Source organism: Dromaius novaehollandiae, chromosome 5 (assembly GCF_036370855.1).
Source record: "Dromaius novaehollandiae isolate bDroNov1 chromosome 5, bDroNov1.hap1, whole genome shotgun sequence".
Classification (NCBI taxonomy): Eukaryota; Metazoa; Chordata; class Aves; order Casuariiformes; family Dromaiidae; genus Dromaius; species Dromaius novaehollandiae.
Window position 1 is genome coordinate 65,946,623 of NC_088102.1, and position 21,415 is coordinate 65,968,037.

The 21,415-nt window shown below is 50.7% G+C and overlaps 1 protein-coding gene across 1 annotated transcript in view; it reads right to left on the reverse strand.

Moving 5' to 3' along the window:
• The window catches only part of SLC22A18 (solute carrier family 22 member 18), a 56,418-nt gene that overhangs the window by 29,826 nt on the left and 5,177 nt on the right, over nucleotides 1-21,415 (reverse strand). The window lies entirely within an intron of this gene.

Genomic DNA, 21,415 nt, shown 5'->3' on the forward strand with positions numbered 1-21,415 from the left:
ATTCTTGGATACTACAACCATGCAAAGTAACAGTAGCTTTTTGGGGTCCCATTTCCCCCACCAACACACACACCCCATCTTCTTCACGGTAGGGGTTTGTTTCCTGGTGGGTGGTAAAGCCTTTAAGGTTTTTTTTTTTAATTAAGCAACAATTCCATATATTGCTCTTCCAAGTTCAGAATGTGGTGAGTTATTAAAATCCCCAGTTTGGGTGTGTCCTTGGGTAAGGACACCCACGCCCGGACTGGTTCGAAGGTGAGCAGCGCTTGCTAGACGACCCAGTGACTCATAGCTGAACACATCGTTAATCATATGTTACAGCACGTCTGACTTCAGAGAACACCGTAGGTGGTAAAAGAATCTCTGAATGAGTTCAAGCCTTTGCTAGCTTTTACGAGGTTACAACGCTTCAGACTCCAAAAGATTCAGCTGGGCAGGAAACTGCTGAGGATTTGCCATAGTAACTTGGACTGCACTCGCTACACGTCAGGCTTCAGCTCACAGCAGTGGCTTGGAGGATACGCACGTCTGGCACCGGCTGGATGTGTGACTTCTCACTGATCCCCATGCACTTACTCAGAGCTGGCTCAAGCAGAGCGTAGGCAGAGCTGGATTTTGCTGCCCAAGGACGAGGGGTGGAGGCCTGGCAGCTCCTGCGAGGGGAAGGGGTAGGGTTTGGCTGGAAAAGAAAGCAAGAAGAGAGCGCTGGAGAGCCAGGATCACCGTGTCTGCTGACACTAAGGAGACAGGAGGTGGCTGTTGCTTCCAAGAAGACCTCTCCCATCTTCCAAAAATAGCCACACGCGCCATGTGCTCTGGCTCTCTCCCCAGCGGCAGCTGCAAGCCTGACTTCTAGGGACTCTGGCACGGGCAAGCAGAAAACAGGACTATGGGCAGACAGCTTGATGCCGCAGGCAGCTACTTGCCTTGCCAACAGCTAGAGGTGGCACGGTGTCTTCCCGGCAGGGGACCGGAGCCACTTCTGCAGGTCACTGCTGTCAGCAGGACGCTGAGCTCCAGAGACGGAGAGACCGTTGCTACGACCGAAGATAGCAGTTATGTCATGCAAAATTAAGTGCTGCCTCCACACCCTAGACCCAAAGGCTAAGGAGGTGAATAGGGAAGGCTTTGGCTAGCCAAGTCTGACAGCTGAATTTGGTCTTTTACCAGGACTGCATTCACATGAATGACATTTCTAAGCAAGGTAATCCCGGGCAAAACAAATTACTTCTTTACCTGGAGGTAACTGTAAATGCAACATCCTACCAGCGGTGAGGCGCAGACTGATCCTGCCTTCATAAGCAGTCATACCACCTTCTACCCCGAGGTGCGAGAAAAGTGTCACTCTTCATCAAGGACTCCAGTGCCTTTTGTCTAGCAAGGCCTTATAATGGGACAGAAATAGGACATATCAAGGCTAGTCTTCTACGGGAAACACCACCAGAACACCAATACCCAGAAGTCACAAATTCAATGTTTCACACGACAAGTGGAACCGTTTCCAGTATTCTGCTCCAGTCTCCTTGGCCACACAACAGGCCCCTTAAAAACAACCCCTTTTCCAGCAAAGACGGAGCCTTAGGGACGTGGTGCCGCTGATTTGATTTCATGAACAGTTTGCCCCCAGAAACAGGCTTCTGCGTACGAGTGAGTCATCCAATTTTAGTAAGCAGAAGGGTGAAACCATTAATTAAAAGCGCACAGTTTGCTTGCTGGGGCAGGCTTCGTGTGTTCAAACCAAAAGCGGTCTCACTGTTACTATATTTACTGAACTCTCTCAATTAAGTACTTTGTTTCTCTCATCCCATAATGATGATGGTTTCTGCATATTAAATACATTCAGAAAGGCGGCTGCTCTGTGTTTCAGAGCTGCAGGTTTGCGTATCTGCATTAGTTTCCTCCCCTGCGCAGTTGGTAGGGCAAACAATGGTCAGGGAATGGCTAAGAAACTTTGCACTAAATGATGTATTTTCAAATATTTTGTTTACATAATAAAAGAAATTTGATTTGGGCCAAAAAGCATGTTAAATATTAACTGAACTTGCTTGCACTTTTTGGAGCTTTGAATTGAAGAGACATTTAACGTTCTTCATACCAGTCAAGTGCAATTGCAGGGTCTTCCATGCATCTTCTGCAGCTCCGGATTTCAGCGTTGCCGAAGCCCCGAACACGACCAGCCTTTACCGCAGACCTAGTGCGGCAGTTGCACTTCAAGCCCTGCCTAACATGCCCCAGCTCTCCCTTGGAGGCACTACCCCCTCGGGCGAAGAGACTCGTTTCTTCCCTGCACCACATCTGATCTTGGCCCCGCTACTGAGACCACCTACGGGGATGCCGGTTACCGCAGCCGCGTTACGCCGAACTGCTATTTTGGGGAGCGCTTGCCGGGAACCACATCGGAGCCAGCCTCGTGGCAGCCGCTCCACCCATCCGCACGCCTACGGCGCAGTCCTGCTCCCTTCGCCACCACACGACAGCGGCTGCAAGCTACCTGGCGGACTTGCCAGGAAGACTGCCAGCAGAGCATTTACTGTATTTTCAGTTGTGCTTAATTGCAAATTAGCAGCTGGAAACAAGGAGGGGTGAGCACTGGGCAAGCAGCCAGCTCTCTGCAGAGGAGTCTGGAAACCTCAGATTATGCATTTCTGTAGCTTCAACGAGCAGGGCAGTGGCCCCCTGCACCGCCGGTTTCGCGGTACCTAGCAGACTTGTGTTTCAAGCCACCTGCTGCTGCAAGACCTGGAGGCCACACACCTCTTTGGCGTGACGTCTTGGGGACCACCTGCGTTTCACAAGGGCAGATGCTAGAACAAGGCAACTCGAAGCAGCAACTGGACTGGACCATGTTCTTCAGTGCTTGGCTGCAGCAATGATTTTAGACTGGCTCTTGTGATATCCTGGAGCATTTCAGAAGCTGCCTGCTTTTAGTGCACGCCAAATATGCCTACATAAACAGAAAAATCGGTTGATGAGGAAATTATTTACTTACTTAGGTGACTAGTGGGTTTTTTCTTTCCTGGGCGCAATGAAAAAGAATGACATGATTTCATCCCGATTTCATTTTCAGCATGGGTACACAGGCAGACACGGGCTTCAAAGCGCTGCCGAGCAAGAGCCCGTGGGAAGTGCAGCTGTACGGAGCGGCAGGGAAACTGTGGGGTGCCCCAGGTACGAGGATCTCCACACCTACACCAGCAGCTTCGCGGGGTACAATCCCGAAGAGCACGCAACTGCGCTGCCCTACCCAGTCCCACCACTGCTATTTACTCTCCAGGTCCCTCTATAAAGCCTTGATAACAGCAGCAGCTGAAAATGTCATACGTGAGTGCATTTATCCTCATAACCCCCCACGGGTTATGGGGGTGCTAACAACCCCTGGGTAGGGGCAGGGAAACGACGCACAGAAAACATAAGCGCCCTGGCAAGATCACACAAAGCTGGTGGGGGAAAGGGACTAAAAAACACGTCTCTCACAAGCAAGTGTGCTCCGACCAGTGGACTGCACTTTCCCACTTCTCTTTCTCTTACCTGGATTCCCCGAAAGTCCTTCACTGCGACAGAGCCGCAAAGCTTATGCAGTGGGAATCCCTAAATCGCTCTCTCTTGCGGCGCCTTTACGATGCAGCGCCAAGACTGCATATTTAGTGAAAATTGATGGGAGAGGACCGCTTAGCACACATGCACACGCGGATTTCCAAAACACGTGACATCTCCATCGCTACTTCAGGACTTACTCGCGAGGAACCCTGTTGAGTTGAGAACGGTTTCCTGGATCTGGCCCGCTACCAGCAAAAGAGGCACGGTGCCCGACAAAACCCACGAGAACGGCAGCGCTCGGTGCAAACACCCAAGGCATGCCGGGACACATCGACTCGCAGCAGGAAGAGACTCCAAACTAATTTCCCTTCGATAAGCCATCAAATAGCAGCGGGACATGAGGCTTAATGGAAAAAGACCTAGTGGCAGGGGTTTACTAACAGCAGCTTTATGCTTTATCTCAGATACAAATCAAGGCTAGCTGCTAAACTGGCCCCAGACAAAGGCAGCCTGTTACTAAATGACACCAACTACGTAAAACTTGCCGTATTTCCACATACGGCCAACAAGGGCTGCACTTCAATTGCGCTACTAAGGACAAGTCCTAAAAGCAAAACGCCACAGCACTGGAAGGCTTTAGTGATGTTCATTTTTTGTTGCTTTAAGTCAGGTTAATATTTGCCTTTAATTCATTCCACAGACCTATTTCCTCTTAAATCAAAACACAACCAAAAAGAGAAGAGATTACTGAAAAATCACCAAACACATGGGAAAAATTCTCCCAGAGGGAATATGAAAACCAAAGAGTGCCGAGCGACGGACATTGAGGTAAGCGGAAAAGAAACGGCACATCCAGCCGTCCGGAGCGGATCTAGCTGGGAGCGCGTCACCCCGAGGCTAACCAAGACTTTATCGGCTGGAAAATCCCAATCATCAGCGCTAGCTGCAAGGGAAAAAAAATGAAACAGGGAAAACATCGGGCAGGACAAGCCTCAACATGTTTCGCTTGTCCTCCTGCTATTGGCCCTGGCTTCGTTATATCCTCATTCCTCAGAGCAAGAGGCAGCTCAGAGACAATAAAACTCTTTTTAGTCTCATGCTCCACTGAAACGGAACTGAAATGATTCCCAGCGATACGGCGACAAAAGAAATTAAACCATTCCCTACAGCCACCCTTTGGTAAAATATCACCTGAGAAATAACGACACCACTTCACATTTACGCGCTGTGTTTATCGGAGGAAGTGGGATTTATTGGAGCGATTTTAAATCGAAATGAATCGAGTTTACCGCACTTCAAAGTCTGAAGCTGCTTCCTTCCTTTGTATTGCAGGAATAACAGCCTCTAGAGCTAATATTGACCTCATTTTACGCAAGAGATAGCATTTTATCGTCGGAAGACGTGACTCCCTCTTGGTGTATAACTCACAAAACACTTCAGTTTAGGTGCTAAGAAATTTGGGCTGAAGCTCTGCAGGGTGGTTGTCACAGGGATACTGTGGAGGGAATGAAGTGCGAGGTGCCACTTAAAGCCACCACCATCCCACGGGTTTCCACCGCTTGGTCTTCAGTCAGGTTGCTGGGGTGACAAAACACTCGCCCGTCCCGTGTTTGAGAAGAGGGCCCTGCGCAACCCACCGCCACGGCCACCTCCTCAGACCCACGGGCAGTGAACGCAAGAGACGGCGGCGGCATCAAAACGCCATCCCCAAGGCACATCAGCCCGACACCGTTTTATAAAGGCACAGCCTTTCCGACCCCAGGACCCCCAAGTGCAGCCCCGTCTGCTCAAGAGCAGCAACGGCTTAAACTTCAGCAAAAAAGGAAGCAGCTTCACAACAATTTGGCTCAACTTGCCACAGCAAAGAAAAGAAACACAGGGCAAACATAAAGCAGAGAGGACACTGGAGATGGACCGGCACCTTGGAGCCTCCTGAGGGTGCGCAGACCCTCTGCCCCATCTCCTCCCAAATCAAACCCACAAAAAAAACGCGCAGCTACGCAAAGGCGCAGGGCACAACCATGCCCCGCAGGGAGCAACAAGGAGAAAATACTTTAAAAAACAGGGAAAGAAACCCCGCACTCAAAGCCGGAGGAATTGAAGCGGGCTGCGCGTTGAGCAGACATCTCCCTAGGTGCAGGCAGTATCAGCGCCAGGAAGCCCGGCACCCCTTTGCCAGGTGACAGCGAGAAACACCCCGGTCCTGGCCCCCAGTTTCATACCAGGCTACTGTAAAGTGAATTACTGGTTTCTTTACCTACTTTTCCTTAAACTTTTAGGCAGAATAGCAAAATACAGCATCTCAGCGTTCAGCAAGGCCCTTGTTGACCTGGAGGGCGGCTCTGTTGCCGCAGCTTGCATCGTGGTAACAAAGCTGAACACCCATGGAGGCAATGGGCAACGATGCTAATTATAACCAGGCCGTATGGGAATTTAATGACCCAACTGGAAAGCTCTGAATACTTTAGGCTGACTCAATCTGTGTGCTGGATTTTTTCCCCCCCTTTTCAGTGTGTCAGGGAATTTCTCTCCATTATGCAGCAGTTAGGAAAGAGGCATATGGCTGAAGGAGCCAGCGGTCATGAATAATCAGCGAGCGAGTTTTCCAGAACAAGGCGGTAATGTGAAAAGTCTTTCTTCTGGGCCTTCTTACGGGGTGACATTTGCATGACTAAGTGATGACATAATAAGTCTGCAAACAAAAAAGCTTTATATCCCTATCAAGCTTTTGAAATCGCTCAAAGCTGACTCGGTCCTTCCCTTCTGTGCAAGCATCTGATTCCGGTGGCAGGAATTTAAATCCCATCTGCGCCAGGCCCATCGGCCTCTCTCCGGCTGCGGCTTTATTTCATTCTCACCGGCTCACACAAGTCAAACATACAACCTAACGTTAACAGCGCTGGTTTATGGAGTGCTCTGCTCTGAAGGACCCTACAGAGCAGCAGGCTACTCTACGTGCCGCTGAGAGGCGGCTCCTGCGGCAGGACCTCAAACAAAGCGTGCGGCCAAATGACGGACTGCGGCGGAACCACCCATGTCCTTCAAATCCAGCAACGTGCCCCCATCCCTTACCGGCCCGGGACAGGAATGAAAAAAAGCAGTTCAAATAAATGTAGTCCTCCCAGCCAGCAGCACACTGAAGATCACTGCAAACAACAGGAACTGTAGTCATACATAGCCCTGTGACTTTCTTCTTTTGTAACCAGTGTACACCAAAGTCTGCTTTGAGATAACCATCTTAGCTCTATTTTATTCTGTTTGGCTTTCACCCCCTCCATTTCCTTCTATTTCTAACAAACGCTGCCTCGCACAGGCCCTCACCGGTGCAGCTGCCTGCTGGGTTCAGCTTTCGGCATCAGCCTCGCGTTGCTGCAAGCCAAAGTCAAACGCAGGGGTTTTCCAGGGGTCTGCACGGGGGTGAGCTGTCACAGCTCGCGCCAGAGAAAAGCCAGGCTTTGCTCACTGAGGAGGGAAAAAGAAGAAAGGAAACATTAAAAGGCAGGGAGACAAGGGGTGCAGCCAGCACTACCCCACCTCGGGCAGTTAAACTAGGAAAGCAAAGGGAGCTCCAGGAGAGGAGGGGGAAAAAAAAGCAAAGCTGTGAAGGACATGCATAAGGTACCTATGAATGGCATGTATGAAGGCCTTTACTCTCTCGAAGGCTTAGCAGCACTAAGGGGTTCATTTCTTCTCCGGGATGAGGGAATAAGAGTCGAGCACGGCTCAGGGAGATAAACCTGTTTGCACTGAGTCCTTTCAATGCGTGGCTGGAGCCATCTCGGGGACACACGGCCAGCGACTGGACCTTACCTTGCAACAACACCGCAGCCGAGGGAGGCAGCAAAAGGTACAAACAGCATTGCTAGAAACTGAAAAAGCGCCCGTATGCTCAGAGCCGGAGGTAAGAGCTCTGCCGAGCAGAGAGGCGTGCAGAGCAGGCAGCCAAGCAACGCTGCCAACCTGGTTCGTGTAAACTTGGCTTTCCTAGGATCTGAAAAGCCTGTATTCTGGTTGACCAGCGAAAACAGTCTGGTTTCGAAGTGCCTAATGGGGGGCTGGACTCTGGAGCAGCTGAAAGAGCCAAGCTGGGAAAGCGATGCCAAAGCACAGACTCCGTGCCAGCAGAGCGAGTGCCAAGACGCGTCCTTGCAAGGAGCCCACGCACTAGGGGTTACCTACAGAGGGGCCGTACCAATGCCAAAGCCCTGCAAAACATGGCACAGAAAGTCAGATTTAGGTAGAACTGATGTTTCACTTCAAGCACGGGCAGTTGACCAGGTTTAGACCTCTGTTGAGAGTCAACTGCAAAGCATTTGAAACTCTGGCCAGCCCTTACTTTGCAGGCCATTTACTCCCGAGCAGAGGGCTGAACGGTGATCTGGGGAGTTGCAATCAAGTCGGTCAGACCCCTGCTGAGAAGCGGCGAGAGGCTTTCGTAGCCATGAAGCAGACGTTACAGGAACGATGGATGCTGAATCAAACCCAGCCTACTAAGCCTGAGGGGGTTTGCTCATTCCTCTGGGAACAGGGAAACCGTTCCTCACCAGTTTAGGAAGTCAACTGCTTGGCAACGACTGAGACAGTTCTCCCAAAACTCTGGTTACGCAAACAGCTGCATTCTGCTAGGTTTCAACATGCTTCACTGCTCCAAAAATAATTTCCTGATTGATCTGATACCATTAGCATGAGCAGAGCGCGCGGCACGAACAGTCACGCCATTGCATGCAGGATCCAGCTAGCCACCAATTTCTAGCAAATGTGCCAGTTCTCCTTTGGCTGACGGGCACGATTACGCAGGAGGAAAAAAGGTAACTGGGGTGATGTAATAAGCTCTCTCCCTCCGCAAAAAGTTTTGACGTGAGCCTGGCTGAGAACACCTGCCACCTTTGTCCTTCTGGGCCTCCTTCCACAGCTGAGATTTCCCAGCCCTTCCAGCTCATCACACTCGACAGCCAAGTAAGACTTAATAGCAACAGAAACTTCAACTGCTGGTGAAAGTCGCTGCTTGCTGGGTGTCCAGGAGCTGTGGAGGTGCTGGAAGGGGTGGCTGGAAGGCCCCCACAGCACAAGCACCTCCATCACTTCTTCTACTCCTCATTCGGCATCTTCACATTTAATTTTGGCCTCCAGCTCAGTGTCTTGGGAGCAGAATTTGAAGAGCACTTTCAGCTCCTAGATGGGCCAGGAGTTGGGTAGCAAATTTTCCCCTAAGGTGCATTGGATTTCCTGTCCTCTGCTCCCAGCCTTTTCCATTCCCTTTCCCAAAGAACAGCACAGGACCTGCCTTGGAGGCACTGCTCCAGCGGCCTGCATGAACAGCGCTCTGGAAACCTCACGAAGCGCAGAAAGCTAAACACGCCAAGGCCCAGCACAGCAGCAGCATGTTCCACAAGCTGCAGACCGCAACAGCACATCTGTCCTAGTGTTTAACACTCAGGACCTTTCACAAAGCTCAACAGATATTTTCCAGATGAAGTTGAAGGAACCTTCTCCCAAGAAATGAAGCAGCCAAGTAAACTCAAGGCCATCCAGTAAAACAGTAACTGCAAAGTGGGATTCAGAGCCTGATGCCATGCCCACAAAATCAGAGTGTTTTAAAGATATGCAGACTCTACACTGGTGTAAAAGGGGACTCCCCAATGGCGTCTGAAGGTCTGTTTTTAGCATCGAGGGACACTACGTGGTTTTTCAACACTACCTGTCTCAGAAGAAGTAATCCTTGACAGCAGCAGCCAGATGATTCTGTGCTGCCTTTTTACTCCTCCTATGCTTTGAAATCAAAGTTGTGCAACAGAACTTATTTATGCTTGTGTATTTTAAGCCCAAAGGAGACCACGAGGGACCATTTCACCTGATCTGCACCATACCTATCTACCTTTCCATTCCACAGTCATTCTGTGAGCTACGCGAGGGGTTAAGAAAGATGCCCCTCAGCTATAATTTGAAGGGTATAAGGGATGAGGAATCCATCCTAGCTTTTGGGGAGCCTGGACAGAAACAAACCTTTGCTCAATGGGAGGTAAAGCCCTATGTGCAAAACTCATCCAAAATTCATGGAAGGACTCTGGAGGGAAACTCCACCTCCTCTACACAGCCTCTTCTATTCATGGACCTTGAATGTTGCAGGTGTCTCCTCCCCAAGAAGTCTGCAAAAATGCATCCCAGGGAAGATACTTCAGTTGCCTCTGTCATTCAGCCAGGATTAGGAGGACTTCTAATCATGCCAGATATAAAAGAAGTGCCCCTGCAGCTCTGGGACACTGCAAAAAGCCCTACCAGAGCTGCAGAGCATAGACAGCAGCCTCTACTTTGAGTCTTAGTCCTACTCCAGAGCTAGAGAGCAAAAGCCCCATCAGCAGTCATGCACAGGACACAGCTCCAGGATGACACTGCCAGCTTTCATACATGAGGCAAAATAGGCATCTGCGCTGACCCAAAAGCCAGGTGGGGCCCCTTCTTCTCACTGTCACATTCAAAGGCAGTAACCCTCCCCGGGTGCTGGAGCTGGAGAGAGGAGGCGGCTCCTCAGCTCCGGGGAACGAAGCTAGGTGGGAGGACAGCAATGGTGGGAAGAGAGTACAAGCCAGCTTCCATGCTCAGCTGACCCATGTCCGCAGCAGCTGCTGCTCCCGCAGCCTAAGGGGGAGCGGATAAGCTGCAGCTCAGCTTTTCCAGACATAGCACAATTCCTGCTTACAGCCTCGGGGCTAGACTTTTCAAAAGAAGGAGCTAGGTGTCTATTCTTGCAGGAAACCAGGTGTGTAAACAGCCCAATTAATATAATATACCCAGAAAACTCTGTTCTAGCGCAGCACAGCACAGCGGGCTAGTGGAGACAAGCCAAAAGCACAGGAGCCAAGGGAGGAAAATACTTTTAAAGAATATGTCTAATTAGAGATGGGCCTGAGCCAAACGCTTGTATTTGAACACCTGGAATAGCCTTGGGGAGCAGAACTGTAACCTGAACCCAGATCCACATTTTGTAGCTGGCTCGTCTCTCAGCTGAACTAAAACCCAGGTCCTGGATTCAAACACCACACAGTTTGGGTTGCAGGTTTTGAACAGCCAGGCTTTGAGATCTGGGTTTCTCCTTTCAGCCAGGTTTTGTCCAAGCGGCGGCTCTCTGCTGCTGCTGCCTTCTGTCCCTCTTCCTCAGCACCATGTGTTGCTCCTCCGATAGCCCCTTCTGTCGCAAGAGAGTCTGCTAGATCAACATAATTAAGCCTTGGCTGTAAAACAGTTTGTTTTCCTTCCCAAGCTTTTGCTTGGTTTGCTTCATTTTAACTCAAAGCGTTAGATGCAGATGCCCACTCAGCGTTTGGCTGCACATCCCCCTGCGCGTCAGTGGTGATGGCCATCGCCTCGCGCTGGGACCCTGTGCTGCTTTCTGCTACACCCGCTTGTCCCTGCCGTCACAAGCTGGAGCTGCAGCTTTTGGTCAAAGCAAGTACCGCCTTGTCCCAACCAAAGGCCACACGTGCACTCACGTCCACCGGCTGAATAGCGACAGTGACACTCGGTTGTGTGCCAGAGCCGCGGCAGCGGGATCTGTTTCGAAAGGCACAGCCCTCCAGGGCCAGCAGGGGTGGGAAGGACTCCCTGCGCCCTGCAGAAGCCCTTCACAGAAGTGGCAGGCTGGTCTCCTCCTGCCGACAATTCAGACATCCAGGACGGAGATAGGACATTGCTGACTGCTAAATTCATCCACATCTTTATGTCTCTTCTGATCTCACATTTTATTAGTAGCAGTCACATTTGGCAAATGAAAAAGTCAGCCTCATTACCGTGAGACTACCCCTGCCGCCGGCATGTCATGCATGTCAGACAGCTTGCAGAGCTGACTAAATATTTACTTTCGGATGGCTCATTTCCAAAGTCCAGAAATATATCATGGGCCACAATGAGAAGCGCCCAGGTCTGCCATCAGATGGTTTCATTGCCCCTTTATGGCACGTCATTTGCATTCCTGCGCTTTACTTCTTAGACCGTGCCGCGTTTGCCTGGCGCCAGGAACGCTCTCGCGTCCTTCTGCCAGGGCAGGCGTGCAGATATATGAGGCGTTATCTCCTAGCTGGACAATTCTTGCGAGTTATTTAGCAGTAGTTTTTATACCACCTGACCTTGGGTCCTGTTCAGCTACTGGTGAACGTGGCTGCTTATTGCCTTCCCGTTCCCATTGCACGCACCTAGGCATCTGGCCTCTCACGAGCACAGGACAGCTTGCACTCGTGCAGCTGGGGAAGGGCACACTGGGATGTGCTCATACTGGATGGTGCAATAGTAGCTGTAGTGTTTGTATTTTTGGGAACCTTTCAACCACTTATCTCCACTGCTATTCGAAGCAATTTGATGCCACAGATATACTTTTCTATCTACTGCAAGTTCTTCTTCCCTGCCACAACTGAACCTTCAACCAAAAAATTATAAAATAAAATAAATCAGGCTGTATACAAACACAGAGGAAAAGCTTTGTGAATCCTCCATGGGCCAGGAGACTCCCTCTGAGAGATGCCCTTGCCACGCAGCACCAAGGTGAAATCAAACTGATGCAACTTTTGGAAGGGTGGACAGATTACAGCTCAGCAGTTAGCGATCCCCGACCATGCAATCGCATGCAATGAGAACACACGTGGGTGTAAGTGTGAGGCATGAGGCTGGTGTCACCAACCACCACCATGTAAATATATATGACACATTATTGCAAACTGCTTCAATTACGCATTATTGCAGACTCCTTCAATTACATTAAAGGAGTTCTTCAACAAGGATTTCAAAGTTTCTTTTCTAAATTTCAACAGATCCATCTAAAAGTGGGTCTCCTTCTATCAGGAAAAGTAATTCCTCGAAGACTGGGACACATCCAGAACGATACTGGAAGATATTGGCCAGCAAATTGATCCTCCCTCTGTTTAATATCCACTTGGACCTCCACAGTCAAAAAGGGGATGGGAAGAAATTCAGTCAGCTTAGAATATAGATGATCTGTTATATAGTTTTGTATTAGGAAAGAGCCTTTCTAAGTTTCTGTAGGAAGTTAAGCTTAAACATATGAAGCATGAGCCTTTTACTTTTCTCAGCTTTGATAACCATTAAGTGTTTTTAGTGCTACCTTTTTAAGTTCAACCACTGTATTTAGGACTCTGGCCTCCTGAAAGCATTTCTCAGATGTCCCCCAGGTGGCACGTCCGAGGGGATTTCTAGCTGTTCTTTAAAAAACACCCAGCAGGATTCTTCTAGGTTCATGGGGGTTTCATTCCTTCCTCTGCAAAACTTCTTTACCCAGAGCTTGATGTAAAACAAAGCTCAAAGGAAACACTTCCAATGACTTGAATAAGTCTTAGATCACACGCCTTAGGGTAGGAACAGGAGTGATTCAAATCTTACAAAAGGAGAGACAGTGCAGATTTCAAAAGGACTTACAGCAAAGTTTTGTCAAGAAGTAATTAGTCCAAAAGTTTCAGCCTAGGGTAACCAGGGAATAAAGGAATATTGAGCGAGACCAAGAAAGTTAATATTGCATACAGACCACAAAGGATGAGATATATGATCTCCTCTCCATGATGAAAAATAAATAAAAATTGAAGCAATACTAACTGTAATAACAAACAAACAAAAACAGATGCTGCCTCAGATATTCAAAAGTGTTCAGAGATTTTAGGTCTTGAACTCAAACTACCTTAAACAAGCCAGATTCCCAAAAGTGCTAAGTTCCTATCCTTTGAAAACCCATGTCAGCCATCCCCGAATGGGAGACTGAAAAGACCACAGTCATTTCTGAAAAGCCAAGTCACTGCTCCTCTGTTTCAGGGAGCAGCTGGAGAGCAGAGCGCCTTACACGTTTGTAAAGCAAAGCAAATTCATCCGAGGAACGTACAGCACCCATCTCTCTCCCAGGACACCCAAAGCGCCTCCAAAGCAAGATTAATCACAGCCAGCGACAACGAGGCGTGCCACTGTGCTTCCCCAAAGCTGCCGTGCTGCGGTAAGGGGCGAATGCTGGTGGATGAAGGTTTCGAGGAGAGATGGGTCGTGCTGAGGGAGCTGCAGGAAAGCGAGTGGCCTAACGGTCCCTGGACTAAGAGGAGCGTGAACCTTGGGAGGTGCCATTATCATCATCACGCTGCTCCTCCCTTCCTTCCAACCCCGCCAGCTGGCCAGTTGCCCTGTTTTGTGTCCACCAAGGTCTGTGCCTTCAGTTATGCCCGAAATGGCACACAGTGCCATAGGGCCTTTTATGATGTCCACGAGACGCCAGGTGACCTGTGGTGGGAAGTCACTCTCACCCAACAGGGCAACGCTGTGTGCTGAGACACCACCACTTCTGATGCACCAGAGCGGCAGTGGCCAACTGCTGGCCCGAGGGACCGATGTGATCCCCACTGCACACTGCAGGCCTGTTGCGGGCTCGGCACACAGCTGTGCACATGACATACCCCCTCCATGGCACCCAGCCTCCGCAATCACACCCCGGCATAGCCCTCCTCTTCCATGGGCATCGCTGCTCGCCAGCCGTGCCGTTTCCTGAACCACGCGGCACAACACAGGCGGTTGGGAGTCTGCAACCCGAGTGCTGCAGGAAACATTTCCCTCCCAACACTGAAAATACCTCCTTCCTTCCTTCCTCGTGATGGCATACAGCTTGGCAGGTTGGGAGGACAAGCCCCAACCGGCGCTCGGGTGAGTGTGGAGATGGCCGTTCAGAAACTGCTCTGCGCTCTGGCTGCATGGCTGCCAGGATGCTTCGCATGCCTTTGGTCTCCCAGCCTGGTGGAGCGGCCGCGAGGAGCGTTTCATAAAGAGATTATAACGAAACGAGAACCTGGGTGGAGCCACGGATGCTGGGGTAGTTCACGGGGAGGTCACACCGCTCTCACTTGGCTCTGAGCGCCCTGTCCCAGAGGTCTCCTGTTCTTCTCCATCCGCAGGGCAGCGGTGTCCAGCCCCACTCAGGAGAGAAGCACCGGGAAGGGTTTAATACCCAGCCCCCAAACTCCTCTGAGGGCACTGCTCTTCCACCCGTCTACAGCAGCCCTATTTCAGACGGCAGTAAAACAGGAGAGCAGCAGGTCCTTCTTCCCTCCTCTATAAATTAACGTGAATTTTGGAAATGCTCCCCTATTTCCTTCCAGCCGAGCCCCTCGATGCACCAATTTTGCTGCCCCAGAGGCCTCAGTAAATCTCAAAGGGCTAAGCCTTCCCCCCCAGATCCCCAAGCCAGAGGTCATTGCCCCAAAGTCCTCTTCCTTCCCAATCCACTCTCCACATGCCCACAAAGCTGCACGTTTCCATTCATCCCAGTCTTTCCTCCCTACCTCATCTGGTACTCCTTCCCACGCAAGAACCACATCCTTCCTGCCCCAAGCTCACCAGACTCTCCCACCACAAGGAGAGCATTCGCAGAAGCACAGCAAAATTAGATATAAGCCTGACCCTTTTAATCTGAAGGAGAGTGCCTGGTCACGTGCTTGCACGACCAAGGGTAATGTTCTTCCTCCCACGTTGCCACCAGCACCTACTGCGAGGCTGAGCTCTCTGCAGCCCTGCAACTGAGCCCCCCTCTTCTGGCGGCTGCCCCAGCCCCGCTGACCCGTATGGCTGGCTGACCTTGCTTTTCCCCACCGCTTTTCTGAAACAGCAAACTGCTAGCATCTGCTTCTGATAAAGAATAAAAACGATCAGGAACAACCCCCTCCTGAAAGACGGATACGAGCTGTGCTGCTCACAAGGACTCTACCTGCTCAGGATGCCAGAGGCAGAAAAAGAGGAAAAGTCCAGGAAAAACTGGAGGCATTCCCCCAAGGCAGCAGGTATTTGCATGCACACACCTCGTGAAAGACGGTCTGCATCCCAAAGACTGTATAATTGAAACAGTGATACCATAGACGAATGGGGGGGGGGGAGGGGGGCAGAAGGAAAAAGCATCTCACAGCCCCATCCTATGCATGAGGAACAAAAGTGCAGAGGGATGAGACGACTTACTCAGATCACAGGAAAACTGTGGCACAGCCAAGTCCCAAATCCCAGCTCGGGGACTTAACCACAGACTATTCTGTGCTTTCTGTTTTGTGTTAACAAAGAAAACAGTATTTCCCCCGGTTTGGTCCCCAGTGACACTGCCGGAGTTGCTGTCCGGTCACAAAATATTCCAGGAGTGGGAAGAGCAGATGAAGCTCTAGTGAGTCACGAGCAGACACTGGAGTATTGTGTAACCTGCACAGCGAGGGTCGAGGACTGCTCCCTGACGCCGCTTCCACTGGCGAGACCAGACCAAAATATCTTGGGCCTTTCCATTAAATTCTGTGTGGGCTTTTTTTTGTTTTTTTTTTTTGTTTTTTTTTTTAAACATGTATTCTTTGGGGCTGTTACACTAGGCTTGATAAATCTGCTACCACCTCAACAGAGCTTTGCGGAAAAAGAGCAGGCAAACACTCATGCAGGGCACCGCACCTCCAAGACACCCAGCGCTTTCGGAGCCCGGGCTGCGGCGTTCGAAGAGCCGCAATTGCGCAGCACCGAGCGCAGAGGCGAGACGAAAGCAGGGCGAGCAGCCCGGGGAGCTTTCTTGCTCTTTAGCCCTTTCACATTTTCCCCCTCACCCCCGTGATTTCCTAGCGCCCCTCCTGCGGCGGTAACCACTGGAGGACTGGAAGGCAAAGGGCAGCTCCTGCGAGGGAAGGAGGCCCCCGAGCAGCCCCCGTAGCTCGGCACCGACCCAGCCCCCGGGCCTGGCACCCTGCTGCCGCGTGGAGGGAAGCCGCTTCCGAGGGCCGGATCCGCATCCCGGGAGCTGCGGCCAGCCCAGCTCTTCCTCCCTTGGGAAAGGGCCCCACCCGTGGGTAAACGACCGGAGAGGAGCATCCTGCCGCTGAGTTCGGAGGACGGTTCGGGAGCGGGAGGAGGGAATAAAGATCCCAGTTTACCCAAGGCCCACAACGAGTGAGCGAGGCCACCTTCCCACTTGCAGTGTGGTCCTCAAGTGGGTAAACGGGAGGAAGCTGGTGGACCCAACTCTAAAGTTGGTGGCCTGAAAGCAGTGGGAGCTCGGGTCCTTTCTCAGCCAGAGGTCCGCGGGCAGGAAGGGTCAGCGGAGGAGCTGGCAGTGAGCCTGCCTGCCACGTGAAGGCAGCACGGTTGGCATAAACTCCCGCTCAGGACTTGTGTCCTGCTGACATCATGCACATTCGCAATGCAATAGACTCCGGACTTTGACCATGAACATGGGGATAATGTCCTGGACAGCCAGAGCTCAAGTTTCCAGCAGAGTTAAAGCAGCAGAGAGCTCTCACATGTGGGTGCAAAGGGTGGAATTTGTTCCTCCAAACCCCAGGTAGCCAAGGAAGCAGTTACCAGCGCCCTGGCCTCTCTCACCTGAGGTCCTCTGCAGTCACAGAGAGAAAAACGAACTTGGAGAAGCAGACAGTCCCCCCGAGCTATTTCAGGCCTGTTTCAGGAGTGCATCGTGCTGCAGAGGTGCCCGTACCTCTGCGTTAACCACACAGAATCTGAGCAGCAGATTCAGGTGCTGCTGTCTGCAGCGTAGATGCCTGAGATTAGGCTGAACTCCACCCAGAGTGTGCTGAGGCATTCCTCAGGTTCAGGAATAGGTTACACAAGTCAGAGCTGGAAAGCTCAGAGGTTGGGGATGAGGAGAGGAGCAGGCTGGCCTGGACCCGAGCTTTGCTCCAGCAAGTTGTACAAGGATGGGGGACAACACTTCAAGCAGACATGGCTAATGCAGACCTTGACATAATCACGGGGACCGTGGCTTTCAAAGTTAAGATCAAAGCGAGTAAGAAATAGCTTGAATCTCCTTCAGTCTTATTTTTTCATGGAAGGCCACAACCAAATGCCACAGATCGAAAAGTCCATTGGGCTCCTAGAGGTCTTCTCCTCCTTCCCTAATCCGACGGCTCCGTGACAAACAGCCTGCTCTTCCCTCCCTGCCGATGCACCGCGGAGCATGAGCGACGGAGACGGACCACGCCGCGGCTCCCGGACGAGCGGGCACCACCTCACCCTCCGGAGCCACCCGACACAGAACAAAGAGGCGCCTGTGCTGGCGTCACCGAGCCGTGCCGCTCGGCTCATCGACGCCGTCCCCAGCGGAGAAACGCCGGGGTTTGTGCTGGAAGGGGCAGGAGCGGCTCCCGGCAGCAGAATGCCCCGCTTTGTCTGGGAAGGGAGCGCAACCCGCTCGCCCCGCGCCCTGCTCCTGCCCGGCCCTCGAAACGCCCACGGTCTTTCCATTCTGCCACCGCCCGAGAAATTCCCTGCCAGATGACATTGCTCAAATGGTTTATCGAAGAAAAAAAAAAAAAAAGAGTAATTCCCTACTTCAGGCAAACAAACTCCTTCTTCTCCCCTTGAGGAAGGGGGATAATAGCACAGAAAGAAAGAAAAAAAACCCAACCCCAAACCCCTCTATAATAATATTAAATAAGAGACCAAAGGTGTTTGGACAGCAAAATCCCAAGTTCAAAAGAATAATTGCTCTGGGAGATTTGAGCCTACAGCTGAGTCACTAAAATGAAGAAACCCCTCCCTGTCCATAGAAAGCAAACAAACCTTGGGTCAGGCAGCAGAGCTGCTCTATGTCCTTGTTAGAAAGAAAGGAGAGAGGAAAAGCAGCCAAGGGTAATTGATCACAGCCCCAGAAGAAGGGAAGAAACCTTTGTACCTACGCTCATCTTTCCACTTCTGAAAACGAACCCCAGCCTTATCCTCTCACCCTTAACCCACAGCAGTGACACGAAGGTCCACAACCAGCACTCCATCACCTCTTTCCAGCGGTGCACAGCCTGCTGCAGTCTGCGGTCCCCTAGCAGCTTTCCAGTACGTGTGTGGGGAGGGGGCACCTTGGCACAGCCCACACCAGATCCACTTTCCTTAGCCGCCTTTGGTGGATTATCCGTGAAGCAGTATGAGGCTCACCAAGCGTCTGGAGACCTCGATGTACCACAGCAGCTATTTTCAAGCTAGGAACTTATACCCATAAGCCTGATCCAAACTGATCGATCACCAAAAGGCACTGATTAAAAACAAACAAACAAACAAAAAACAAACTACAAACAAAAAGCTTTCCAAGCAATTGAAATTAAGACTGCTTGTGGTAATTAATTGGTTTGTACCTGATCCTCAGCTGGCATAAATCTGCCTGCCCACAGCAAGCTCCTCCTTTGCAGGTGCAGGCACCGTTTGTACAGAGGCGAGTGTGAAGGGCTATATTCATGATAAAGGCTCCCAGCAGTTAAATGCAATAGGGGAAGACAGCCTGCAAGCAACCCCTTGATTTGCAAGAGGCAGAGGCACGTTTCACAGACAAAACACATCCAGGTCTGACTTGAAGTCACCCTTCCTGTGCTGCAGCTTCATCCAAAGTTTTGGAAAAAAATGGAAAAAAGAGCAGTACTTCAGAGAGAGGAAGAGGAAGCGACGGAGCTGGTGGCTATAGCCTCGGACTGAGGTTAGCATCTGACAGCCAGAATATCCCAAGGAACTTGGAACAAGTTACCCAACTTCCTTGAGGCTCCCTTAATAAATAAGTGTTGGTAAATATTATCCTAACAGTGAAAACAACAACAGAGCACCCCTTCAGCTCAAGGGAATCAGCTGTAAACACAGCGGGATGACACCCAAATTGCTTCGGCTAAGGAACCGAGACTGATTTTTATCCCCCCTCTTGCATCCACACCACCGCTAACACGTGTGCGACGCTGCCGGCAGCGGGCGGGGGACGGCGGCCAGCTTTGCGGGGAGGGAGGGAGGGCGGGCGGAGAGCGCAGCGCGGACAGAAATCCCCAGTTTTGCTCTTCCATGACGTGCCAGACATGCTTATTTTAGAAGGAAGGAGACTGCGTCATTTTTCTGCGGAAGAAACGCAAGTGACAGCACGGCTCGCGGGACCTTAGCCAAAGCTGCCCTCCGCCGGGCGGGAGGGAAATAGCCCCCTAACACGGGACATTCAGAAGCCATGCGATTTTTAAGCACTGTCTCCTTACTTTCCTGTAATTACAGGCTCGTTTTTGTCAGCGCTGTGTGGTGAGGGGAAAACCTCAGGGCCAGGATCTTCCGAAATGAGCAGCTGGCAGCCAGGGGAGCCGGGAAGCGCGGTGTTGTCCGACCGCGCCGAGCCCCAGCCTCCAAGAGCCAGGCTACACTCAGATATCGCAAATTAAGGAACCGAAATGGAGAAATCTCCCCCATGCCCGGTTCCTTCAGTGGTCACCTCTTCCACGACACAAGCCAGCGGCCGAGACGCACCAACACTGGAAAGCAAAAACCCCGTCATTTTGCAAAACGACGATGCTATTTAAATGCTGGTGTTTAAATATGGGCATATAACCCAGGATTAAGCTGAGAACCGAGGTAATCTTTACTTTCAGCCAATCAACTGTATCCCTTCAGTGTGTGTTATCACATTTGATGAAAAATAATTAGAAGACACCTAAGCAGCAACATCTATAAATACTTCCAAGTCCCAAATTAAGTTGCTATTAGGTACCTCCCCAATTTTCATTTTATGGGACCACAGAGTGACTACAGCGTGGCTGCGCCACGCCAGCCTAGCGTCAGTCAAACACAAGGCAGGCACCAGCGACACGGGAATTGATGGAGCAATGCCAAGCACTCAGCACCGTAACTGGCCATGCCCTGCGTACCGTGCCCACGCTACATACCATTACATATGGTTTGCAACACGTATGGAAAAGGATCACAAACTGAAGTCAGGAGAAGCTAAAGGGCCGTATCTGCTGCCTACTGAAATCAGTGCTATTTCACTAAGCGCTCCGAAGTTCATGAACACTGGTATTTAATGGGTAACATGGCTTCACTTGATCGTTAAGCGGAGCTGGGAAGCGCAGCTCTGCGGCGGTGACGAAGCAGAGGCTGCGGCAGACCCGGCGTTTCAGGGCAGACCGGGGGTGACATCTAGCGGACGTGAGAACTTAGTGACACCAATTTCTTCCAGGAGAAGTAAAACTCCAGAAATCCAGAATTGCCCCTAATTATCTTTAGCCTCTAACCTACACTACAGAATCACTATAATGCTCACAAAATGTTGAAAAAAGAAACTATTTCCACGCTAATCTGAATCTGCAGAAGCAAAAGTCCATTAAAAAAAGCAGAGCAAAAAAAGAGTAAGAAAAGTAAGAAGAGGTGACAGCAGCCCATTACGATGTTCCGGGCTGTGGAAGGTGCAAAGGTGATGCTCACAGCCGCGTGCTTCAGCCCCTGACCCTTGCTTTGATGGGACTAAACCTCCTCATTCCTGCCCCCACCGTCCCAAGCTTGCTTTCCTCTCGCCTCAGGTCTTGTTCTGTATGGAGCATCCCTCCAAGCACACTGATTTTTGCACGAGTTTCACACTGCCTGAGATTTCCATTTCTCAACCGTACAACACCATTTCTAAACAGCAGGATATGCAGCTGTGTGTTGTTCTTCTGCACACTCTTCTCCAAGCAGTAGGGAGCTGGGAGAGAAACTTAGACTCATTTTCCTCACTTAGCTTGTTTTTTATTATTATTATTTTTTATTTTAATCTTTCCTACTTTGATATCAATTCAGGAGGGCAGAAGATGAGCTTTTCAACAAGGCCTCCTTAAAAACAAAGCAAGTAGTTCTTTTCAGCATTATGAAAAACAAAATATTGAATTCTGGTATGATCCTTTACCATCACCAGCACAACAAAAAAGGGTCTACAACCGAGTTATCCAACACTGCGGTAACGCTGCCAATACTTCCTCACCTTCTGGCACAAGAAGATACAGGAGCCAGTTTGGGAATGTTCTTTGCCTTATTGAATCCTGCTAAAAAAAATCAGTGAAAATCTGCTAGTAGAAGTTAGAGAAATCTTTTGGCCACTCCAATTTGTACCAGG